Source organism: Hyla sarda, chromosome 10, assembly GCF_029499605.1.
Source record: "Hyla sarda isolate aHylSar1 chromosome 10, aHylSar1.hap1, whole genome shotgun sequence".
In the NCBI taxonomy this organism is placed as follows: domain Eukaryota; kingdom Metazoa; phylum Chordata; class Amphibia; order Anura; family Hylidae; genus Hyla; species Hyla sarda.
In genome coordinates this window covers 83,984,596-84,009,806 of record NC_079198.1, presented here as the reverse complement: position 1 = coordinate 84,009,806, position 25,211 = coordinate 83,984,596, and the positions used below count along the sequence as shown (strand labels likewise).

Genomic DNA, 25,211 nt, shown 5'->3' with positions numbered 1-25,211 from the left:
CTGCTCCTCCTACTTGTAGTCAGCCATTCCGCCAACAATCCATAGGCGAAGCCATGTCCAAGAGACAACAGTATGCGCCCACTCATCCAATGGCGCAGAAGCTGAATGTCCTCCTTTCCATGTTGCTGGTGCTGCAGTCCCTCCCATTTCATGTGGTGGACTCTGCACCTTTCAGAGAATTGATGGCTTGTGTTGAGCCGAGGGGGAGAGTCCCAAGCCGTCATTTCTTTTCGAAGAAGGCAGTACCAGCCCTGCATAATTTTGTACAAGAGAAGGTGTGCCAGTCCTTGAGCCTGTCGGTGTGTTCAAAAGTGCACGGCAGCGCCGACTTGTGGAGCTGTAACTACGGGCAGGGAATATACATGTCTTTTACGGCCCACTGGGTAAATGTGGTTCTTGCACAGCCACAACAGCAACTTGGATGGTCACACCACTTCCTCCTCCACGATCTCGCTCTCAGGCAGTTGGTTCTGTGACAGTGTGCGACTCCGCCTCCTCATCCTCCACTGTGTCCTCGGCCTCCACTGCACGTACAAATCTCAGTGGCCCTTCATCGTACCATGTGTGTAGCACGGCGGTGTCATGCTGTTCTTCACATGGTTTGCCTTGGCGAACGGAGTCACACAGGGGAGGAACTGCTAAAATTCATTTGTCAAGAAATCTGAGTATGGCTTACTCCACGAAAACTGGAAATGGGAATCATGGTGACCGGCAACGGGAAGAACATTGTGTCCGTGCTGCGACAAGGAAGTGTGAAACATGCGCCCTGCATGGCACATGTGTTGAATCTGGTTGTCAAGCACTTCCTGAAGTCTTCACCCCATTTGCAAGACTTGCATGCACTTCATCAGCAGCAAGTAGACATGGAGCAGGACCTGAACCAGCAGGTAGTGGCATACCTTGACATGGCCATGCCAACAAACCTTGAAGATCCGCTGGACTTCTGGGCAGCCAAACTTGATTTATGGCCGCAACTAGCAGAGTTTGCCCTGGAAAAGCTGTCCTGCTCGGCCAGTAGTGTGCCATCAGAGCGGGTGTTTAGTGCGGCCGGGGCCATAGTCACCCAAAGTCGAACTAGTCTGTCCACAAAAAATGTGGAGAGAATTACCTTTTGTGAAGATGAATCAGGCATGGATCAGCCAGGATTTCCACCTACCAATGCCAGATGCCTCAGAGTAGATTGACCATGTTGCTACACCAACACTTCACAATTATGGTTATGAAACCCTCTCGGGTTATCAATTAGGGTTATGAAACCCTCTTGGGTACTGCTGATGACTGCTCCTGACTGTGTTTCAGGAACAACTTGGCTTATTGATGCTTCTGGGCTTGGGCCTTTAAATTTTTGAATGTTTAGCATGACCTAAGTACATGCCTAATAGAAATTTCAACATTGATCTTTCAATGGAAGGGGTTATGAAACCCTCTTAGGTACTTCTGATGCCTGCTCCTGTATCTTTCAGGAACTACTTCGCTTACTGATGCTTCAGGGCTTGGGCCTTAAATTTATGGATGTTTTGCACTAGCTTATATACATGCTTAATTGAGATTTCAACTTTGATCTTTCAATCTTAGGGGTTATGAAATCCTCTTGTGTTCTGCTGATGCCTTTTCCTGACTGTCTTTCAGGAACTACTTGGCTTACTGATGCTTCTGGGCTTAGGCCTTACATTTTTGGATGGTAGCACTACCTAACATGCATCTTCAATAGAGATTTCAACATTCACCTTTTTACTTTTTAGGGGTTGTGAACCCCTCTTGTGTACTCATGCTGCTTCCTGCTTCCTGCTCCACAGCAAAGTGTTATACACCCCTATTGATGCTCTCTGTAGGCCAGAAATAGCCGTTTTTAATATAGATTCACCGCGAATAAATTTGGATCGAAACAAATTTTTTCGAAAAATTCGGCGAATCGCCCGAATCAAATTTTTCAAAAGTTCACTCATCTCTAGTGAATGACGTAAACATAATAAAATCACCACATCAAAAAATATATATATTCTTAATAATTTTATATTTGCAAATCTCCCTCATACCGCCGCATACATGGAAAAATGGGAGTTATAGGTCATCAAAATAGAGGGATTTTAAACGCACTAATTTGGTTAAAAGGTTTGAGATTTTTTTTTTTAAGCGGTACAATAATTGAAAAGTATGCAATCATGGGTATCATTTTAATCGTACTGACCCACAAAATAAAGAAAACATGTAATTTTTACTGTAAATTGTACAGCATGAAAACAAAAAACCTTCCAAAATTAGCAATATTTTGGTTTTCTTTTCAATTTCCCCACACAAATAGTATTTTTTAAATTTCTCCATAAATTTTTATGGTAAAGTGAGTGATGTCATTACAAAGGACAACTGGTCGCACAAAAAACAAGCCATCATGTTGGATGAAAATATAAGAGTTATGATTTTTAGAAGGCGAGGAGGAAAGAACAAAAATGCATAAATAAAATTGGCTGTGTCCTTAAAGGGGTACTCCCGTGGAAAACTTTTTTCTTTAAATCAACTGGTGCCAGAAAGTTAAACAGATTTGTAAATTACTCCTATTAAAAAAATCTTAATCCTTCCAATATTTTTTAGGGGCTGTATACTACAGAGGAAATGCTTTTCTTTTTGGATTTCTCTTCTGTCACAACCACAGTGTTCTCTGCTGACCTCTGCTGTCCATTTTAGGAACTTTCCAGAGAAGGAGAAAATCCCCATGGCAAACATATGCTGCTCTGGACAGTTCCTAAAATGGACAGAGGTGTCAAGCAGAGAGCACTGTGGTCGTGACAGAAAATAAATTCCAACTTGAAAAACGTTTCATCTGTAGTATACAGCCCCGAAAAAGTACTGAAAGGATTAAGATTTTTTAATAGAAGTAATTTACAAATCTGTTTAACTTTCTGGCACCAGTTGATTTATAGAAAACAGTTTTACACGGGAGTACCCCTTTAACCCCTTAAGGACGGACCCATTTTTTACCTCAATGACCAGGCTCTTTTTTTTAATTTTTTATTTGACATGTATCTCTTTAAATGGTAATAACTTTAGAACGCTTTTTCTGAGCAGAGCGATTCTGAGATAGTTTTTTCGTGACATATTGTACTTTATATAAGTGGTGCATTTTTGTTGACACATGCAGCTTTTTTTGTGAAAAACGTAAAAAAATTGTGAAAAACTGGAAAATTTCTGGCATTTTTTTTATGGTGTACACTGTGCGGTAAAAGTGATGTTATCTTTATTCTGTTGGGTTACGATCATGGTGACACCCATTTTATATGGTTTTCCATGTTGTTTTTCCTTTTCTGAGCAAAATTCTTTTTCTGCCATTTTCCAACAGCTATAACTTTTTTATTTTTTGTCCGACGCCATTGAGTAAGGGCTTATTTTTTGTGGGATGAGCTGTACTTTTTATTGGTATCGTTTTTGTGCTACGTGCTACCTTTTTGATCTTTTTTATTCCGCTATTTGTACCAAAATTGGCAAATGTTGCACTTTTTTTTTTTACGGCGTTCACCGTGTGGGATAATTTACATTATGGTCTTATAGTACGCGTCATTATGGACGTGGCAATACCTATTATGTATATGATTTGTGTTTTCGATCTTTTTTGGTGATAATACAGGGCTTTTATTGGGAAAGGGGGTATTTATTTAATTTTTTACACTTTTTACAGGTTATAATATGCTGCAATACATTTGTACTGCAGCACAGTATGACCTGATGAGCTGCACACACTACAGCCTGTGCGATCCATGATCTGACTTCCTACTGCCATAGCAACCCGCGATCGTATCGCCGAGCCGCCGTTGGAAAACAGGAGGAGAGCGCTCCCCCTGTCAACACCATAGATGCTGTGATCAGGATTGATCACAGCATATAGGGGGTTAATGCTGCCGGGACCGGCGCGATCGCTACTCCGGCAGCGGAGGCAGGACTCCGGCTGTGATTAACAGCCGGTCTCGTCGCCGATCTCCTGCGCTGCCCGCGGCAGTGCCCAAGATCGCTATGACATATGCATACGTCCAATTGCGCGAACGTGTCAGATGATTGGACGTATGCATACATCCTATAGCAGGAAGGGGGTTAAGGTCAAAATGGGTAGTATCCTTATGGGGCTGCTTCAGCCTTGGTATATGAACCAAGTAACTCCATATGAATTAGGTTATATCAAATATCGGTATTACTTGTGGGATTTAAATAAATACACAGCTCTCTCTGTTACATCACAAATTCCTTAAACTTTTTTTTTTTAGAGATAAGAAATATGACAAGCAACAAGATACAACAGGTAAACCAGATATTATTGGGATGAATGCCAACAAGCTGAAACATGGAGTGAAAGGTTGACAAGATCCACCCAGACTGCTGGTTATTAATCACCATAAAAGTGCATGTTCCTGGAAAACACACCTCTTAGGGACATGTTAAACTAATCCCACAAGGTCACATGTGTATGCTTTCCAGTAGTTCCAGTAACAGGAGTTCCCTTGCAATCTCACTGGCCTACATTCATATGCTGCCTTTCCACTATTTTATGCAATCTTTCTTAACCCCTTAAGGACCACAGGTTTTTCAGTTTTTGCACTTTCGTTTTTATCCTCACCTTTTAAAAATCATAACTCTTTAAATTTTGCACCTAAAAATCCATATGAGGGCTTATTTTTTGCGCCACCAATTCTACTTTGTAATGACATCAGTCATTTTACCCAAAAATCTACGGCGAAACGGAAAAAATCTTGTAACATTTTGTAATTTTGGGGGGCTTCCGTTTCTTGACATCTTATCTTTATTCTGTAAGTCCATACGATTAAAATGATACCCTACTTATGTAAGTTTGATTTTGTAGTACTTCTGATAAAAATCATAACTGAATGCAGGAAAATTTATACGTTTAAATTGTCATCATCTTTTTACCACGTATGGGGCAGTATGAGGGCTCATTTTTTGCGCCGTGATCTGAAGTTTTTAGCGGTACCATTTTTATAAATTTTTTTATGATATAAAAAGTGACCATAAATACGTTATTTTGGACTGTGGAATTTTTTTGCACTTATGCCATTGACCATGCGGTTTAATTAATTATATATTTTTATAGTTCGGACATTTATACACGCGCCGATACCACATATGTTTATATTTATTTTTATGTACATGTTTTTTTTTTTTTATGGGAAAAGGGGGGTGATTTGGACTTTTATTAAGGAAAGGGTTAAATCACATTAATGAACTTTTTTTTTTTTTTTTACACTTTTTTTCTGCAGTGTTATAGCTCCCATAGGGGGCTATAACACTGCACACATTGGGGGAGATTTATCAAAACCTGTGCAGAGGAAAACTTGCCCAGTTGCCCATAGCAACCAATCAGAACGCTTCTTTCATTTTAAGGAAGGCCTGTGAAAAATGAAAGAAGCGATCTGATTGGTTACTATGGGCAACTGGGCAACTTTTCCTTTGCACAGGTTTTGATAAATCTCACCCATTGACCTTATACACTGATCACTGCAAAGCCATAGCTTTGCATTGATCAGTGTTATCGGTGGTCGATTGCTCAAACCTGCATCTCAGGCTTGGAGCAATCAATTGCCGAACGGACGTGCCACAGGAAGGTAAGAGGACCTCCGTTTTTCACTGCGGTGGTCCTGATCAGCCTTACTGAGCAGCTGGGAAGCTTTTACTTTAGTTTTAGACGCGGCATTCAACTTTGAATGCAGTGTCTAAAGGGTTAATAGTGCCTGGCACTATTAGCCCCGGGTTCCGGCATGAGTTACATGCAGGAACCAACCCGATATGACACAGGGGTCGCAACGTGACCTTGCGTTATATCGTGGGAGCCGGCCAAGGACGTAAATATACATCTTTGGTCTATAAGGGGTTAAATATATAGTTCCATAGTTATGAGTTGATACAAAGACAGGAGGCCATCAAGTCCAACCTATAACCCTACTCAGTGGCGTCTCTAGGGGGGGGGCAGAGGGGGCCACCCCCCCCCCCCTACATCATGATTGGCCCCCCCTTGTGCCCCCCCTAGCAGCAGTAGGTCACTAGCAGCTCTCATGGCCATCAGGGGGGTACAGCTAGTTCACCAGTAAGGGGCCCGAGCCCCCGCTGCACCCGACGCCCCCCGGAACCATCTACTCCGCCATCCTTTTTTTAAATAAATCTTCAGCCTGCAGCCCTGTCACCACGTAGGGGCCGCGCTATGCAGACTGGGAAGAGCAGACAGGAAGCTCCTCCCCCTCTCTCACTCCCCTGTATGCTGGACCTTGTGGAGCAGGCCCGCTGTGTGTATACAGGCCCGGACACCACCAGTATGGAAGACTTACCTGCCCACTGCTGATGCTGCCCTTTTAAAGTAAGTAACTTGCTTGGGGGAGAGGGGGAAAGTTGTAGGAGACAGTGGGAGGTAGTTCAGTATTTCCCAACCAGGGGGCCTTCAGCTGTTGCAAAACTACAACTCCCAGCATTCCTTTGGCTTTATGAGCATACTGGGAGTTGTAGTTTAGCAACAGCTGGAGGACCCCAGGTTGAGAAACACTGATCTATTTATCTATCTATCAATCTCCTATCTATCTCCTATCTATCTATCTATCTATCTCATATATATCTCCTACCTATGTATCTATCTATCTATCTCCTATCTATCTCCTATCTATCTATCTATCTCATATCTATCCATCCATCCATGCATCTATCTTTCTATCTATCTGTCTATCTATCTCATATCTATCTATCTCATATTTATCTATCTAACTCAGATAGATGAGAGATAGATAGATGAGAGATAGATAGATAGATATGAGAGATAGATAGATGGATACATATATATATATATATATATAGATATGAGATAGATAGAAAGATAGATAAATAGATGATATATAGATAGAGAGATGATATATAGAAAGATACATAAATAGATGGATAGATAGACGATAGACAGATCGATAGATAGATGATAGATACATAGATATGATATAGATAGATAGATGATAGCTACATAGATATGATATAGATAGATAGATGATAGATATGATATAGACAGATAGATAGGATATAGATAGATATGATATGATATAGATACATTTATATGATATATGATATAGATAGATAGGAGAAAGATAGATAGATAGATCTATCTATCTATCTATCTATCTAGCCATCTATTCATGTATCTATCTATCTTTCTGTTTATCTATCTATCTCATATCTATCTCAGATAGATGAGAGATAGATGAAAGATAGATAGATATGAGAGATAGATGATATATAGATATATACATAAATAGATGTATATATAGATAGATATGAGATAGATAGAAAGATAGATAAATAGATGATAAATAGATAGATGATAGATAGATATGATATAGATAGATGGATATGATATAGATACATAGGATATAGAAAGATAGATAGATAGATAGATAGATAAAGAACAATATGATGCAGCAAGCCACAAGTTTGCAGAAAATGGTGGTTTATTCCACATGATGGAATAAACCACCATTTTCTGCAAACTTGTGGCTTGCTGCATCATATTGTTCTTTATCTGGATTAAGGAACCAGTGGACCCAGGTTCCAAGTATGCGAGCACCCCGACTTCTCTCTATTCTCTGGATTTTGGTTGTGCCGTTTTTATTTGTTTTAGATAGATAGAAAGAGATAGTATCTATTTATCTATCTTTCTATCTATCTCATATCTATCTATATATCCATCTATTTATGTATCTATCTATCTTTCATCTATCTATCTCTCATATCTATCTATCTTTCATCTATCTATCTCTCATCTATGTGAGATAGATAGATACATAAATAAATAAATAGATGGATATAGATAGATGGATGGATAGATAGATAGATCAGTGTTTCCAAACCAGGGGGCCTCCAGCTGTTGCAAAACTACAACTCCCAGTATGCTCATAAAGCCAAAGACATGCTGGGAGTTGTCGTTTTGGAATAGCTAGAGGCCACCTGATTGGGATACACTGATCTATCTATCTATCTATCAATCTCTTATCTATCTATCTATCTCATATCTATCTATTAATCTATATTATCTAAGTGTTTTATTCCCCCATGTATGTGTGACGTTTCGATAGAATCCCGCCATCTTCATCATACTTACAGTTGTACATTCTGTAGTCTCTGTGACATCACTGTGCTTCATAATAAACTGTGACATCACTGCGCTTCATAATAAACTGTGACATCACTGCGCTTCATAATAAACTGTGACATCACTGCGCTTCATAATAAACTGTGACATCACTGCGCTTCATAATAAACTGTGACATCACTGCGCTTCATAATAAACTGTGACATCACTGCGCTTCATAATAAACTGTGACATCACTGCGCTTCATAATAAACTGTGACATCACTGCGCTTCATAATAAACTGTGACATCACTGCGCTTCATAATAAACTGTGACATCACTGCGCTTCATAATAAACTGTGACATCACTGCGCTTCATAATAAACTGTGACATCACTGCGCTTCATAATAAACTGTGACGTCACTGCGCTTCATAATAAACTGTGACGTCACTGCGCTTCATAATAAACTGTGACGTCACTGCGCTTCATAATAAACTGTGACGTCACTGCGCTTCATAATAAACTGTGACGTCACTGCGCTTCATAATAAACTGTGACGTCACTGCGCTTCATAATAAACTGTGACGTCACTGCGCTTAATAATAAACTGTGACGTCACTGCGCTTCATAATAAACTGTGACGTCACTGCGCTTCATAATAAACTGTGACATCACTGCGCTTCATAATAAACTGTGACATCACTGCGCTTCATAATAAACTGTGACATCACTGCGCTTCATAATAAACTGTGACATCACTGCGCTTCATAATAAACTGTGACATCACTGCGCTTCATAATAAACTGTGACATCACTGCGCTTCATAATAAACTGTGACATCACTGTGCTTCATAATAAACTGTGACATCACTGTGCTTCATAATAAACTGTGACATCACTGTGCTTCATAATAAACTGTGACATCACTGTGCTTCATAATAAACTAGTATACACAGTAGTAACCGAGTTATTTCAATGTATAGAGTGTATATAAAACTCCTATACGACAGAGCTCCAGCCTCTCTGTTCAATGATTCATGATTAGACACACAGGTATAGGGCGCAACTCCAGCTGACACGCCGGCAACAGGATTTTAGGTGAGTATACACATGGATGTTCTGACTCACGGTTTAGTAGAACATTTCTTTCTTGTTTATTCAAGTATATTCGGGTATTGTCTCGCAGGACATCAGGTTAGCAGCATAATATGCAAGCAGCAAAGGTGGATACAAGCTCCGTGCTCCCTTCAGTCATGGCCCAACGTTTCAGGGGCAAGCCCCCTTAGTCATGCGCAATGGCTGCCCGGAACATGAGCAATTAAATAGAAGTAAAACAGCTGAAAAATATTAACCCTTTATAACTTTCGTCATTATGCGCATAAATATTTATCATTAGGGTACAACTGTAAACAACTATAAAAATACATTGAAGTTACAACATTCATTCATCCCTCTCGGTGTAAGTGTTTCCAGTTCTGTTATCCAGAACGTTTCTCGCTGTAGCAAACGTTTGCGGTTTAAATCCTCATTGGTCTGAATAGGGACCTGTTCTAACACCTGCCATCTAAGTTCTGAAATTTGGTGTTCTGCCTCTTTAAAATGTCGAGCTACGGTGGTTTCTCCATATTTAGTGGATACGCTATCTGGTAGGTCTTGTGCAGATTTCTGTAACGTTTTTCTAATAGCTGACTTGTGTTCAGTAATCCTAGTTTTTACATTTCGAGAAGTTTGGCCTACATACCCTTTGCCGCACGGGCATTTTAATAAATAAACGACATTGTCAGAATTACAAGTAAAAAAGCCTTTGCTTTTAATTTTATTCCCTTTACTTGGATGGGTGACATTGTACCCTTTGATGATATTATTACAGTTCGAGCACGAGAGGCAAGGGTATGTGCCATACTTCTTAGCAGCCAAAAACGTTTGTCTATCTTTTTTCTTTTTAACGATATCACTTTTAATTAGTTGGTCTCCAATAGATTTGCCTTTTTTATGTACATACATAGGTGCTGTATTAAACAGATGTCCGTATTTTTCATCATTTCTTAATAATCCCCAGTATTTTTGAATCGTATTTTTAACCATCTTACTCCTTTTATCGTATATACCTACATATAGAATCTGTTTTGTATCTTTCTCTTTTCTAGTTGATCTAGTCCTCAATTGTTCTCTTGTTAGTTGCCTTATTTTCTCTCTCTCTTTCTGGATTTTATATTTATTATAACCTTTTACAATAAATTTATTTGCGATCTGCTCGCTAGTTTTTTCGTATTCTATGTCTGTACTTGTAATACGACGAGCTCTTATAAACTGGCTTCGGGGTAGGCTGTTAAAGATATTGGGAGCATGGTAACTATTTTTATGTAACATATTATTCCGATCAGTCGGCTTTGTATAAAGTGTAGTGGAACAGCAATTCCCTGTTTTTGTTACCTCTACGTCTAAGAAATGTATCCTAGATATATCATTGGTAAGGGTGAATTTAATGCTCTCATGTACCTGATTTAATTTGCTGACAAAATCTAGTAATGATTCTTCTGTATCACGCCATACCATAAACACGTCGTCGACGTAGCGAACCCACGTCGACGACGGGTCCGACATTCCTGTGGAAAAAACATACTGATCTTCAAATTTAGACATGAATACATTCGCTAAAGATGGGGCCACAGAGGACCGCATTGAAACGCCATGATTTTGGAGATAAAACTCCGTATCAAATCTGAAATAATTTTTTGTAAGTGCCATTTCTAAAATAGTCATCAAAAAAGCTAGCATTCTATTATTTAGCATGGGATTATTTGCTAAAATTTCTCTTATGCATTCAAATCCTTCCTCTTGGGGGATATTGGTGTATAAACTTTGTACATCTAAAGTGCATAAATAGGTAACATCATGAAAATTGACTTTTTCCAAATGTGACAAATAATCTGTAGTATCAAGTAAACATCTAGGTCGTTTTTTTTACTTCTTTCTGTAGATAACTGTCCACAAGGATCGCAAGAGGCTGTAACAGGGATCCCGATCCAGATACGATCGGGCGCCCCGGTGGCCTCTCGCGGTCCTTGTGGACTTTAGGTAAAGTGTACAACACTGGAACTCTGGGATAATCCACTATAAGTGATCGGGCCAATTTTTCTGAAATAACACAATCTTCTACATTATGCCTAATATAAGCATCAACTGTACTTTTAAATTCACATGTAGGATCTTTTTTCAATTTAACATAAACTTTGTCATCAGAAAATTGATTATAAATTTCTATCATGTAGTCTGACCTATTCATCACAACTATGGCACCTCCCTTGTCAGCTCTCTTTATGACAAGGGAGGGGTCATTTTTAAGCGACTGTAATGCAAAATATTCGGCTTTATTCAGGTTAGACTTGATATATGGAGTATCCTGCCTTTGATTTTCTACTTCTCTAATTACTGTATTTTTAAATACCTCTAAGCTATCATTGTTAATAGGGGGATCATATGAAGAACTTTTTTTGAGCGACAGTGGAACATCATCACATCCTCCTTTTTTTCCTAGTGAGCGATTAATATCGAAGAGGAACATTTGCATTCGAATATTCCTACAGAATTTATAAAATTCTATTTTGAATTCGAATTTAGACTTTTCGTGTAGCGGCACATAATTTAGTCCCTTATTTAGTAAACTCAGTTCTTCTTGAGATAATGTCCTATCCGAAATATTAATAACCAAATTATTCACTTCTTTTGTTTCTTTTTCTTTGTTGACTCGTCGTCTTCTTCTTTTTCTTTTTCTGATTGTGAAGATGTTATCGCTGACGTCTCTCCTGTCTCTGTAGATATTGGATCTTTCTTTTTTGCAGTTTTTCCGCGACCTAAAAAACGAGATGATTCTTGTCCTGAACGAGTGTTCATACGTTGCGGTTTCTTGTTGTCCATATCTGAATTATCCGTAGAAGAGGCATTACTGTAGTAGTTTTTTTGTTGTCTTATAGTCCGCTGTTGCCGGCGTTCTTCGGCCCATGTATAGACGCGATTGTGCAAATAATCGCGCATGTCGCGTTCAAATTTTTGCAATTTATTTTGTAGAGTAGAAGTTTTTAACTTTTCCATTTCGAAATTTAATTCGCTTTTAATTTGTTCAAGCTCTGTTTCAGATTTAATTTCTTTAAGTTTGGTTTCCATTTCTTTCATTTCTTTTTTAAGTGGATCTATAGCCATTTGTAAGTGCTGCACGGTTAATAGCATAAGATCTAATGAATGTCTGTTATTCATGGCATACCACCTTTGATGGAAAACCGCATCATCCGGTAATAGATTAGGAGTCAATTTACATCGCAATCCTCTTGGTATGCGTTTCACTTTCAAATATTCGGTTAATGTTGAGGCATGAAAGGACAAATTCATCTCTTTTTTGGTAAGTGTTTGCAATTTTTTAACATAATCAACTTTACATTGTTCTTTTATAGTTGAAAATGAAAAACCCGCATGGGTAGCTTGAGCGAGAATGTCATTACGCTCATGTTCGGAAAATGAAAACACTTCTGCTGCATTATAGGTCATATGAGATATGTCTGAAAAAGACATTTTCTCTATAACTCAAGGTTATCTGGACACAGAATCTAGTATACACAGTAGTAACCGAGTTATTTCAATGTATAGAGTGTATATAAAACTCCTATACAACAGAGCTCCAGCCTCTCTGTTCAATGATTCATGATTAGACACACAGGTATAGGGCGCAACTCCAGCTGACACGCCGGCAACAGGATTTTAGGTGAGTATACACATGGATGTTCTGACTCACGGTTTAGTAGAAAATTTCTTTCTTGTTTATTCAAGTATATTCGGGTATTGTCTCGCAGGACATCAGGTTAGCAGCATAATATGCAAGCAGCAAAGGTGGATACAAGCTCCGTGCTCCCTTCAGTCATGGCCCAACGTTTCAGGGGCAAGCCCCCTTAGTCATGCGCAATGGCTGCCCGGAACATGAGCAATTAAATAGAAGTAAAACAGCTGAAAAATATTAACCCTTGTTGAATGAATGTTGTAACTTCAATGTATTTTTATAGTTGTACCCTAATGATAAATATTTATGCGCATAATGACGAATGTTATAAAGGGTTAATATTTTTCAGCTGTTTTACTTCTATTTAATTGCTCATGTTCCGGGCAGCCATTGCGCATGACTAAGGGGGCTTGCCCCTGAAACGTTGGGCCATGACTGAAGGGAGCACGGAGCTTGTATCCGCCTTTGCTGCTTGCATATTATGCTGCTAACCTGATGTCCTGCGAGACAATACCCGAATATACTTGAATAAACAAGAAAGAAATTTTCTACTAAACCGTGAGTCAGAACATCCATGTGTATACTCACCTAAAATCCTGTTGTCGGCGTGTCAGCTGGAGTTGCGCCCTATACCTGTGTGTCTAATCATGCTTCATAATAAACTGGGACATCACTGTGCTTCATAATAAACTGTGACATCACTGTGCTTCATAATAAACTGTGACATCACTGTGCTTCATAATAAACTGACATCACTGTGCTTCATAATAAACTGTCACATCACTGTGCTTCATAATAAACTGTGACATCGCTGTGCTTCATAATAAACTGACATCACTGCGCTTCATAATAAACTGGAACATCACTGCGCTTCATAATAAACTGTGACATCACTGCGCTTCATAATAAACTGTGACATCACTGTGCTTTATAATAAACTGTGACATCACTGTGCTTCATAATAAACTGTGACATCACTGTGCTTCATAATAAACTGACATCACTGCTTCATAATAAACTGTCACATCGCTGTGCTTCATAATAAACTGTGACATCACTGTGCTTCATAATAAACTGTGACATCACTGTGCTTCATAATAAACTGTGACATCACTGTGCTTCATAATAAACTGACACGTCACTGTGCTTCATAATAAACTGTGACATCACTGCGCTTCATAATAAACTGACACGTCACTGTGCTTCATAATAAACTGGGACATCACTGCGCTTCATAATAAACTGTGACATCACTGTGCTTCATAATAAACTGACACGTCACTGTGCTTCATAATAAACTGTGACATCACTGCGCTTCATAATAAACTGACACGTCACTGTGCTTCATAATAAACTGTGACGTCACTGCGCTTCATAATAAACTGGGACATCACTGCGCTTCACAATAAACTGTGACATCACTGTGCTTCAGAATAAACTGTGACATCACTGTGCTTTATAATAAACTGTGACATCACTGTGCTTTATAATAAACTGTGACATCACTGTGCTTCATAATAAACTGTGACATCACTGTGCTTCATAATAAACTGTGACATCACTGTGCTTCATAATAAACTGACACGTCACTGTGCTTCATAATAAACTGACACGTCACTGTGCTTCATAATAAACTGTGACATCACTGTGCTTCATAATAAACTGTGACATCACTGCGCTTCATAATAAACTGTGACATCACTGCGCTTCATAATAAACTGTGACATCACTGCGCTTCATAATAAACTGTGACATCACTGTGCTTCATAATAAACTGTGACATCACTGTGCTTCATAATAAACTGTGACATCACTGTGCTTCATAATAAACTGTTACATCACTGCGCTTCATAATAAACTGTGACATCACTGCGCATCATAATAAACTGTGACATCACTGCGCTTCATAATAAACTGTGACATCACTGCGCTTCATAATAAACTGTGACATCACTGCGCTTCATAATAAACTGTGACATCACTGCGCTTCATCCTGTAATTTGATGTCACTGTGTATAACAACCCTGTAGTGACATCACAGTTTATTATTCTTGAATGCTGACTTCACTGTGTATATTTTCCCGGTACAATGACATCACTGTATAGTTACCCTCTACTGTGACAACACTGCGTTTATTAACCCTGTAGTGGCAAAACTGTTTATTGTCCCTGTACAGAGACATTACTGTTTATATTAACTCTGAACTGTGATTTCACTGTGCATATTTACCCTGTATTGTCACTCGCAGTGCAAGGTAAATATGTACAGTGACATTAGGGTATACAGGCTTAATATATACAGTGATGTCACAGTACAGGGATAATACACACAGTGATGTCACAGTACAGGGATAATACACAGTGATGTCACAGTACAGGGATAATACACAGTGATGTCACAGTACAGGGATAATACACACAGTGATGTCACAGTACAGGGATAATACACAGTGATGTCACAGTACAGGGATAATACACACAGTGATGTCACAGTACAGGGATAATACACACAGTGATGTCACAGTACAGGGATAATACACACAGTGATGTCACAGTACAGGGATAATACACACAGTGATGTCACAGTACAGGGATAATACACACAGTGATGTCACAGTACAGGGATAATACACACAGTGATGTCACAGTACAGGGATAATACACACAGTGATGTCACAGTACAGGGATAATACACACAGTGATGTCACAGTACAGGGATAATACACAGTGATGTCACAGTACAGGGATAATACACACAGTGATGTCACAGCACATGGATAATACACAGTGATGTCACAGTACAGGGATAATACAAAGTGATGTCAGAGTACAGGGATAATACACACAGTGATGTCACAGCACATGGATAATACACAGTGATGTCACAGTACAGGGATAATACACACTGTGATGTGTACAGCTGGTATCTACCACTATAAGGCCAGTGTATGTGGGAGTATTGGTATTTGTAAAATGAATTTTATACAGTAACAATTGGTGTTAGTCGGTCATTAGTCAGTCACAATGGTAGTCGTGGTCATGGTGTGGCAGTATTATTTGTTTTTGCTAGTAACGCACACAACTAACAGTAAGCACCTTTTGTCTGGAGGTGCTGACCATTTTTATTTTTTTGTACTGGCATTATCAGTAATATTGGTGTCAGTAACAGTATGACCATAATATGTATGATGACAATATTTCCTCCCTGTATGCTGGTGTTATTGGTAATATTGGTCTCAGTATACAGGATTTGGTCAGTTACAGTATGATGGTAATATGTATGGTGATAATATTCCTCCTTGTATACTGATATTATTTGTAATATTAGTCTCAGTATACAGGTCATTGTTCGCACTAGCATCTAGCTCACTGGTGCGGCATGGAGCCGCTTTGCCTGCACACCCTGGAATTAAAGCATGAAGTCTTGCAAAAGATTGGTGAGTTGCCTGTAATTTTTCTACATCATTGCGATTGGATGAACTGTCTTTACCTATATTACATGAGCACCACATTATTGCAAGCCTGTGCTGTCTGATACTTTAGAGTCCGGATTATAGGACGAACTTATTTTTTGTGAACCACACAATACAGGTAGTGCCAGCACGCTTCTATCTACACATATATTACTTATGTTAATGTTTGACAGGGAACTGGCCAAAAAATAAGTGACATGTCACTTCTTCTTCACGTAGACACCTGCTGAAGCTGCCTTTGAAGTCAATGAGATCTTCATGGTCCCCCGATGCTGCCCTTGGCTTGGATATAATTTGCTCGTGCAATGTATAAATGTGGTGTGGTTATAATTGCCCCCCCTACTTTTGTCCTGGCCCCCAGTGTGCCCCCCCAAAATTTGAAAGCTGGAGACACCACTTACCCTACTGTGTTGATCCAGATTAGAGATGAGCGAACTTACAGTAAATTCTATTCGTCGCGAACTTCTTGGCTCGGCAGTTGATGACTTTTCCTGCGTAAATGAGTTCAGCCTTCAGGTGCTCCGGTGGGCTGGAAAAGGTGGATACAGTACTAGGAAAGAGTCTCCTAGGACTGTATCCACCTTTTCCAGCCCACCGGAGCACCGGAAAGCTGAACTAATTTATGCAGGAAAAGACATCAACTGCCGAGCCGAGAAGTTCGTGACGAATCGAATTTACTGTAAATTCGCTCATCTCTAATCCAGATGAAGGCATAAAATTCCTTCCCGCCTCTAACTAAATCCCTGGATCAACATTTCCACCTCCAGAAATCTATTAACCATAGCTTTAATACCATATCTTCCAATAAAGGCATCCAGGGCCCTCTTGAATATGTTCAATAGGTAAACCCTCACAGCACTTTGTGGCAGAGTTTTATATTCTCACCGCTTTAAAGCAGTAAAGAATCCCTGTCTGTAATGATGGTGGGACCTTCTTTTCTCTAGGAACTTATTTAATTTAGACAACCTCATTTTAGATTGGGGGGTCCCTCATGGAGAAGCTCACCGCAGTCAGTCTTCCTATTGGCACCACCTATTATCTAACACATTTTTTTAGATAAAAGCATGACTTACCGATCAAGCTTATCTCCAAAGTATTTTTAAAATATCTCCTGTCATTTTCTGGTGCATATTATGGCTTACTTCATACCAAGGTTAACTTGGGAGATTGCCAGTTTTTGGTGAGCCAAACATGTTCCAAAAAAGGGCCCAAATTTGCATGACATTTTTCATGTATTGCCCCATTGAACTTTCAGTTATTGGTAGGATCTTGAAACATGTACCGTATTTTTCACCCTATAGGACGCATCGGCATATAAGACGCACCCTATTTTAACCCCTTAACGACGCAGGACGTATATTTACGTCCTGCGCCGGCTCCCGCGATATGAAGCGGGATCGCGCTACGATCCTGCATCATATAGCGTCGGTCCCGGCGCTCATCAACGGCCAGGACCTGCGGCTAATACCACAAATCGCCGATCGCGGCAATGTGTGATATTAACCCTTTAGAAGCGGCGGTCAAATCTGACCGCCGCTTCTAAAGTGAAAGTGACCCGGCTGCTCAGTCGGGCTGTTCGGGACCGCCGCAGTGAAATCGCGGCGTCCCGAACAGCTTGCAGGACACCGGGAGGGCTCTTACCTGCCTCCTCGGTGTCCGATCGACGAATGACTGCTCCGTGCCTGAGATCCAGCAGGAGCAGTCAAGCGCCAATAACACTGATCACAGGCGTGTTAATACATGCCTGTGATCAGCATAGGAGATCAGTGTGTGCAGTGTTATAGGTCCCTATGGGACCTATAACACTGCAAAAAAAAAGTAAAAAAAAAGTGTTAATAAAGGTCATTTAACCCCTTCCCTAATAAAAGTTTGAATCACCCCCCTTTTCCCATAAAAAAAATAAAACAGTGTAAAAAAATAAAATAAATAAACATATGTGGTATCGCCGCGTGCGTAAATGTCCGAACTATAAAAATATATCATTAATTAAACCGCACGGTCAATGGCGTATGCGCAAAAAAATTCCAAAGTCCAAAAGAGCGCATTTTTGGTCACTTTTTATACCATTAAAAAATGAATAAAAAGTGTTCAAAAAGTCAGATCAAAACAAAAATCATACCGATAAAAACTTCAGATCACGGCGCAAAAAATTAGTCCGAATACTGCACTGTATGTGGAAAAATAAAAAAGTTATAGGGGTCAGAAGATGACATTTTTAAACGTATAAATTTTCCTGCATGTAGTTATGATTTTTTCCAGAAGTACGACAAAATCAAACCTATATAAGTAGGGTATCATTTTAACCGTATGGACCTACAGAATAATGATAAGGTGTAATTGTTACCGAAATATGCACTGCGTAGAAACGGAAGCCCCCAAAAGTTACAAAATGGCGTTTTTTCTTCGATTTTGTCGCACAATGATTTTTTTTCCGTTTCGCCGTGCATTTTTGGGTAAAATTACTAATGTCACTGCAAAGTAGAATTGATGACGCAAAAAATAAGCCATAATATGGATTTTTAGGTGGAAAATTGAAAGGGTTATGATTTTTAAAAGGTAAGGAGGAAAAAACGAAAGTGCAAAAACGGAAAAACCCTGAGTCCTTAAGGGGTTAAAGGTGCAAAATCTAGAAAAAAAGATTCTGCACCCAACAATGATCTTCAACCTGCGGACCTCCAGATGTTGCAAAACTACAACTCCCAGCATGCCCGGACAGCCAACGGCTGTCCGGGCATGCTGGGAGTTGTAGTTTTGCAACATCTGGAGGTCCGCAGGTTGAAGACCACTGGTAAAGGAGGTAATACTCACGTGTCCCCGCCGCTCTGGACCCGTCACCGCTGCCCTGGATGTCGCTCCATCGCTGTCGCTGCGTCCCCGGGGTATCCCCGTCGCTCCGGACATCTTCTTCCCCGGGATCCACGCTCTCCGTCGCCGCCATCACGTCGCCGTCATCACATCGCTAAGCACGCCGCTCCTATTGGATGACGGGATGGCGTGCGCGATGACGTGATGACGTCGAAGGAGAGCGCCGGCCATGCAGGGGATCCCGGCACGGAGCACACACCGAGAAGGCAGGTAAGGTCGCTCCCGGTGTCCTGTAAGCTGTTCGTAATGCCGCGATTTCACCGCGGCGGTCCCAAACAGCCCGACTGAACAGCCGGGTTAGTGTTATTTTCGCTTCAGACGCGGCGGTCAGCTTTGATCGCCGCGTCTAAAGGGTTAATACAGGGCATCATCGCGATCGGTGATGTCCTGTATTAGCCGTGGATCCCGGCCGTTGATGGCCGCAGGGACCGCCGCGATAGGTGTGTGTATTCGCCCTATAAGACGCACCAACTTTTCCCCCCCAGTTTTGGGGAAGAAAAAGTGCGTCTTATACGGCGAAAAATACGGTATATCCTCTAATGGCTTGTGGCATGTTCAAAGAATTGTCTAGGTTCATGTCCAGCCACCTCTCCACTAGTATTTCCTTTTCCTCCACAGACAACGGTGCATAAAGAACCATGGTCAGAGTAACAGGAGAAATAACCAGCCCAGAGCTGTACCTGAGGAGGCCTTTTAAAGCTGAAGGGCTTGAAGCATTAACTCTCACATTACCAGAGAGAAGTTAACAGAGAAACCGTTCAGACATAAACAGCATATCTGAATAGGCCCCAAAGAAGAAAATACCAAAACACAGAAAAATGGACATTACAATAACTCTATGAGACTTGAGGCCATCTGGTAAGAAGGGGAGCAGGGTGGTCATTAACTCTCACCATGCTAATGTTAATAAGGGAGAAAGCGGAATGCTTCTTATAATCAAACAACACAAAGGTAGGATATCATACCCACAGTAACATAGGTAATTGATCTAAAATGTAAACGAAACGGAATAAAACTTATACATAACGTGTCCTAGACAAATGAAAAGAAAATTACATTTGACCCGAAACATTGACTGCGAATATAACTTTTTATTTCTGAATATTTTTCACTTCTTGTTTTTAAACTTATTTTCTATTTTTAAGTCTGCATTAAGCAACGAGGCTTACACAAGAGCAGTTTCTGACAGGATTCCTTGCTATACATTTCTATCTGTGCGAGTTACATACCATTAAGGTGGGAATGTGACACGCAGGTTTGCTCAACACTGCTCGGTAATGTTTGGGTGTATTGTAAAGGCACAATGAGGTAATTGCTGGAAACGCCCATTACTCAGAAAGTCTTTAACCTATAAAAGAGAAGGTATCTCTCCATCTAGACACTTGTATGCTGTTCAGGAATAGCAGCTGTCCAAAGAATTTCACAGGGTTCTGTGTAGAAAGACTATCAGCACCGGCTTCTCCATCCAACCTGACAGATTTAAGGTAAGAGAAGATCCACAGAATATTATTCCGCAAGTATTATGACTTTTCGAGATGTTTTGGGCAAATATGAGACAAGCTTTTGTGTTGTTTTTGTCAGTAGCGGTTTGCCGCTTGTAACTCTCATATGGAGGACATTTTTGTCTAGTGTCTTTCTTGAGTTATCATACACGTTGATCTGAACTGAGGCAAGTGAGGCCTGAAGTTCTGTTTTTGTTTCTCCGGGTTATTATTTAACCCTGGATGAGTAGTCAAGCTCTTTGAAATTTTGGTAGGTTTTTCTGGATAATCATTGTAGCTGGTCGAAAGTTTGAGTCTTTGAAATGGTTTTGTATCTCTGTTTGAGTCTCTTTAGAACGTGGCACCATGTGCTTGTTTTTAGACTTTCTAACCCCTTTCACATTACCAGACGGCTTCTGTTTCTGTGATTCGATCAGTGATCATGTAAGGGTACGGCTAGTGAAATTCAACCGATTTGGCATGGCCAACTCCTTTCTAATGCGTATGGACAGGACATGTTTGTTTTGCTGATTCAACTTGATATCTCTTCACTTGACATAAAGTAGTAATTTTAATAGATTATTTAGCACATTAAGAAAATATATACAGTGGTCCCTCAAGTGTCAATATTAATTGGTTCCAGGACAACCATTGTATGTTGAGACCATTACTCTATGGAAACCTGGTAATTGGTTCTGAAGCCCCAAAATGTCATCCAAAAATAGGGAAAAAGTAAGGATTAAAAGAAAAATAAGTAGATAACTAATAGAGAGAAAGCAAGATCGTACATATAAAAGTAAGAAAGATCTGCTGGGAGCTGTAAATCACTGTCTGTCAGTGTTTCCCAACCAGCCTGTGTCCAGCTATTGCAAAACTACAACTCCCAGCATGCCCGGACAGCCGTTGGCTGTCCGGGCATGCTGGGAGTTGTAGTTTTGCAACAGCTGGAGACACCCCGGTTGGGAAACAATGGTTTATGTAGAGGACAGGAGCTTCTTCAGGGTCCTATACAGTACACACAGTGTCCCAAATGGAGCCACCCTTACTTGGTGTCCAAAAGGAGCAGCTAACCCTGGTACAGGTAAGGAGTAGTACAGAAAATGTATTTCCTCCCTGTACTGTAGGGGGCGCTACCAGACATCAGTCAGTGCATGCACTTCAGTAATACAGGTGATTTACCAGTAAAATGCCCATTCTGATTGGTCAGTTTCTCCAGTTGTGACAGGTATCACAGATCTGGCCTGTCTGTACATTGTGGCCCTCATTTACTAAGAAAATTGGGTTGTAAGTCTATGTTGCTTTCTTACCCGACTACTTTTTTCCCCTGGTATTTATGTCGCATCCTGTTTGTCGCACTTGGGTTTTGTTGGTTTTGGTTTCCAACTCCTCTGAGCTGTCGGGGGAAAAAATCCACAACAATACAACAAATTCGGGTGGGAAAGCTCAGAAATGTCGGGTTACGCCCATTTTTCGGGTTTGGGAGAATGCACATCGGGTCCGTCGGGGAAAAAATGTTGCATCGTGTCGCAGACTGGCGCACGATGTCTGCGACATGGCGCAGACAAAGATGCAACAAAAAAACCCGACAAAAGAGGTCGGGTTTAGAATAGTAAATGAGGGCCAGTATGTTGAGTCTGGTTTCAAGTTACAATGGTCCAGAAAAGACTAGTGTATGTTGAGGCCATTGTAAGTTGAGGGATCACTGTAGTTAATAGAGTAACTGCATTGAAAAAAAAATGACATTAATCAAGAACACCATATTTATGAAGAGACCTTAATAGTTTCAATGCAAAAACCATTTCAACTTGTGTGAAAGTAGATGTGGCACCTATTTACACACAGGGTTTACTGGTAGGATTGTCTTGCATTCTGCTCCACACTGTAGCTCTGTATGGGATATAGTGTTTTACGTGATCCCATAGCCGTGTTACCTTCATGCCCATAAACGGGCTTTTTTTTTTTTTTAACAATATCTATGTCCATGGCCAGCTTTGTTTGTGGCAAAAGTAAAGGGAAGTGCAGGAAAACATAATAGCAGCAAATTAACTCTGTTATTATCTTTTAGATTTTTACAAGATGTCTGGATTTACACGACTAACAGGTACGTTAGAAATTACATGCTATTTAAGTTTATCAAGAAAGATTAAAAAAAAAAAACTTTCTAAAACTGGCTGATCAAGAAGAAAAACTATTAGGGTATGGTATGAGTTAGAGATGAGCGAACTTACAGTAAATTCGATTCGTCACGAACTTCTCGGCTCGGCAGTTGATGACTTTTCCTGCATAAATTAGTTCAGCTTTCCAGTGGGCTGGAAAAGGTGGATACAGTCCTAGGAGACTCTTTCCTAGGAATGTATCCACCTTTTCCAGCCCACGGGAGCACCTGAAGGCTGAACTAATTTACGCAGGAAAAGCCATTAACTGCCGAGCTGATAAGTTCGTGACGAATCGAATTTACTGTAAGTTCGCTCATCTCTAGTAAGAGTGCTGCATTGCGCAATGTTTATCTCCTGTAGGGAAACAAAATGTTCCGTATATGGAAATCCTGAGAATGATAAATGTCATAATGATGACAGTTCTCTATAACATGCGGCCCATCTTGTGCAATAATGTCTAGCAAATAATGTAAGTATGAATCGTGACACACTCAGCTGATTAAGAATATAGGGGGAGATTTAGCAAAACCTGTACAGAGGAAAAGTTGCTGAGTTGCCCATAGCAACCAATCAGATTACTACTTTCATTTTTAACAAGGCCTCTGCAAAATGAAAAAAGTGATCTGATTGGTTGCTATCGTATGTGGCCAATGGTTGGTGCTATGGACCACTCTCCCTCTGTTCTTTCCTCCTGACATCCACAAACCTGTGTAGGAGAGAAATGCACACTGTACCATTCTCCCACAGCTGATGTATCTCTGGCTTCTCGGACATTGATAAATGTCTTATTTATGAAATATTTATTATTCTCAGGATTTCAACATGTGGGACAATGGTTTTTCCCCTACAGGAGGCAAACCTTGCACAGTGCAGAACTCGTTGGCATAATGACCTATATTTAGGGTGGCCGACTGTTTTTTTTTTTTTTTAAAAGCACAATGTTTGCAAGACTCCCAACACTGGAGCTGAAGATCATGTGGGTTTTAAGTATGGGACTAACACTTTAAAGAGGACTTGTGGCCAGCTTATTATTATTATATTTAATTTTTATTGCATAGTCATTAAATAGCTTAGCGCACCCTGATTACACACCTTTTTACAGTTGATACGCCCTTCTGTTCCCGAGATATAAAGGTTTATAGTTTGTCTGACAATTCAGGGAATCAGTCAAATGGTGACGTGAACTTAATTTTAATAATGGAGTGATCAGGTGATGGACGTACTTTTATAGTTAGGGGAGGTGGGGTGTATTAGGCATACTTACCCTAAATGTGTAACATTCACACCCCCTGACTGTATAATCCCACCCATCACCTGTCATTTATATTATAAAAATTAAGTTCCCGCCCATCTGATTCCCTGAATTGTCAAACTATGAACCCACATATCCTAGGAACAGAAGGGTGTATCAAGAAACTGTAAAAAGGGTGTGATCAGGATACCCTAAGCTATTTAACAATAAAAATACAATATTTTTGTTGATAGGCCACAGGTCCTCTAGAACTCTTTTTGGTATTTGCATTTTAACCTTTTCCTCCAACTTCAATGGCTGTCTATAAAAAGAATATGAATTAATTGTATTTGCTTCTTACCTCTCCTGAATTGTGTTTTCTGAAAGCTGGATAAATAAAATAAAGTATAAAGATAAAAACACAGCTGTTTTTAAAGGGGTACTCCGGCGCTTAGACATCTTATCCCCTATCTCAAAGGACCACAGTTATCTTGCACGCTGCAACCTGTTAAATCAGTCCCTGGAGCGTGATTTAATGGGGTGCGGCGTGCAAGATCACGGGGGTCCCCAGCGGCGGGACCCCACGATCAAGCATCTTATCCCCTATCCTTTAGATAGGGGATAAGATGTCTAAGCACTGGAGTACCCCTTTAAGGTGTATGTAACTGTTTATGCACATCAAAAACAGCCACATCCACTTATAAATTGAGCTGGGTATGGTAGCTCAGTTACATTGAAGTAAAGCTGACCTGCACGTTCACACCCTGTGGACAGATGGGGCACAATATTTGGAAGACATTACCCATATTTTTTTTTCATCCTGGCCAACCTCCAGAGTTGATCTGCAAAGTTTGCCATGGAGAGAAGCAGCCCATGCTTGGCAGTCAGGTTGCCGAGGCTTGTGTATGGAACTCACAGGGTGTTTGTATGGTAACCTCTAGAGTCCAGAGAGAGCTAGATGGGCTTGATAAACTCTTCTAAAAGGCTTAGTTAGCAGGCAAATAGATTATCTGCGAACCAGCAATGCATTAAAGCCTCAAACAAGTGTAGAACACTTTTAGGGTAGGGTCACATATGTCATATTTTGCTGCATATTTTCTGCAACCGGATTTTGCTACACATTGACTTCAATGGGTAGG

The 25,211-nt window shown here is 40.2% G+C and overlaps 1 protein-coding gene across 3 annotated transcripts in view; it reads left to right on the top strand.

Annotated features, from left to right (window-relative positions):
- Positions 1 to 25,211, top strand: part of LOC130294632 (uncharacterized) — a 181,529-nt gene that overhangs the window by 86,428 nt on the left and 69,890 nt on the right. Inside the window, exon 1 of one of the 3 annotated variants that reach the window (XM_056544784.1) lies at positions 6,255 to 6,349. The exons of the other annotated variants lie outside the window; for them this stretch is intronic. The gene's annotated coding sequence lies outside the window, so the exon portion shown is untranslated. Of the gene's footprint in view, positions 1 to 6,254; positions 6,350 to 25,211 lie in introns of those variants that run through there. 3 annotated transcript variants of the gene reach the window in all.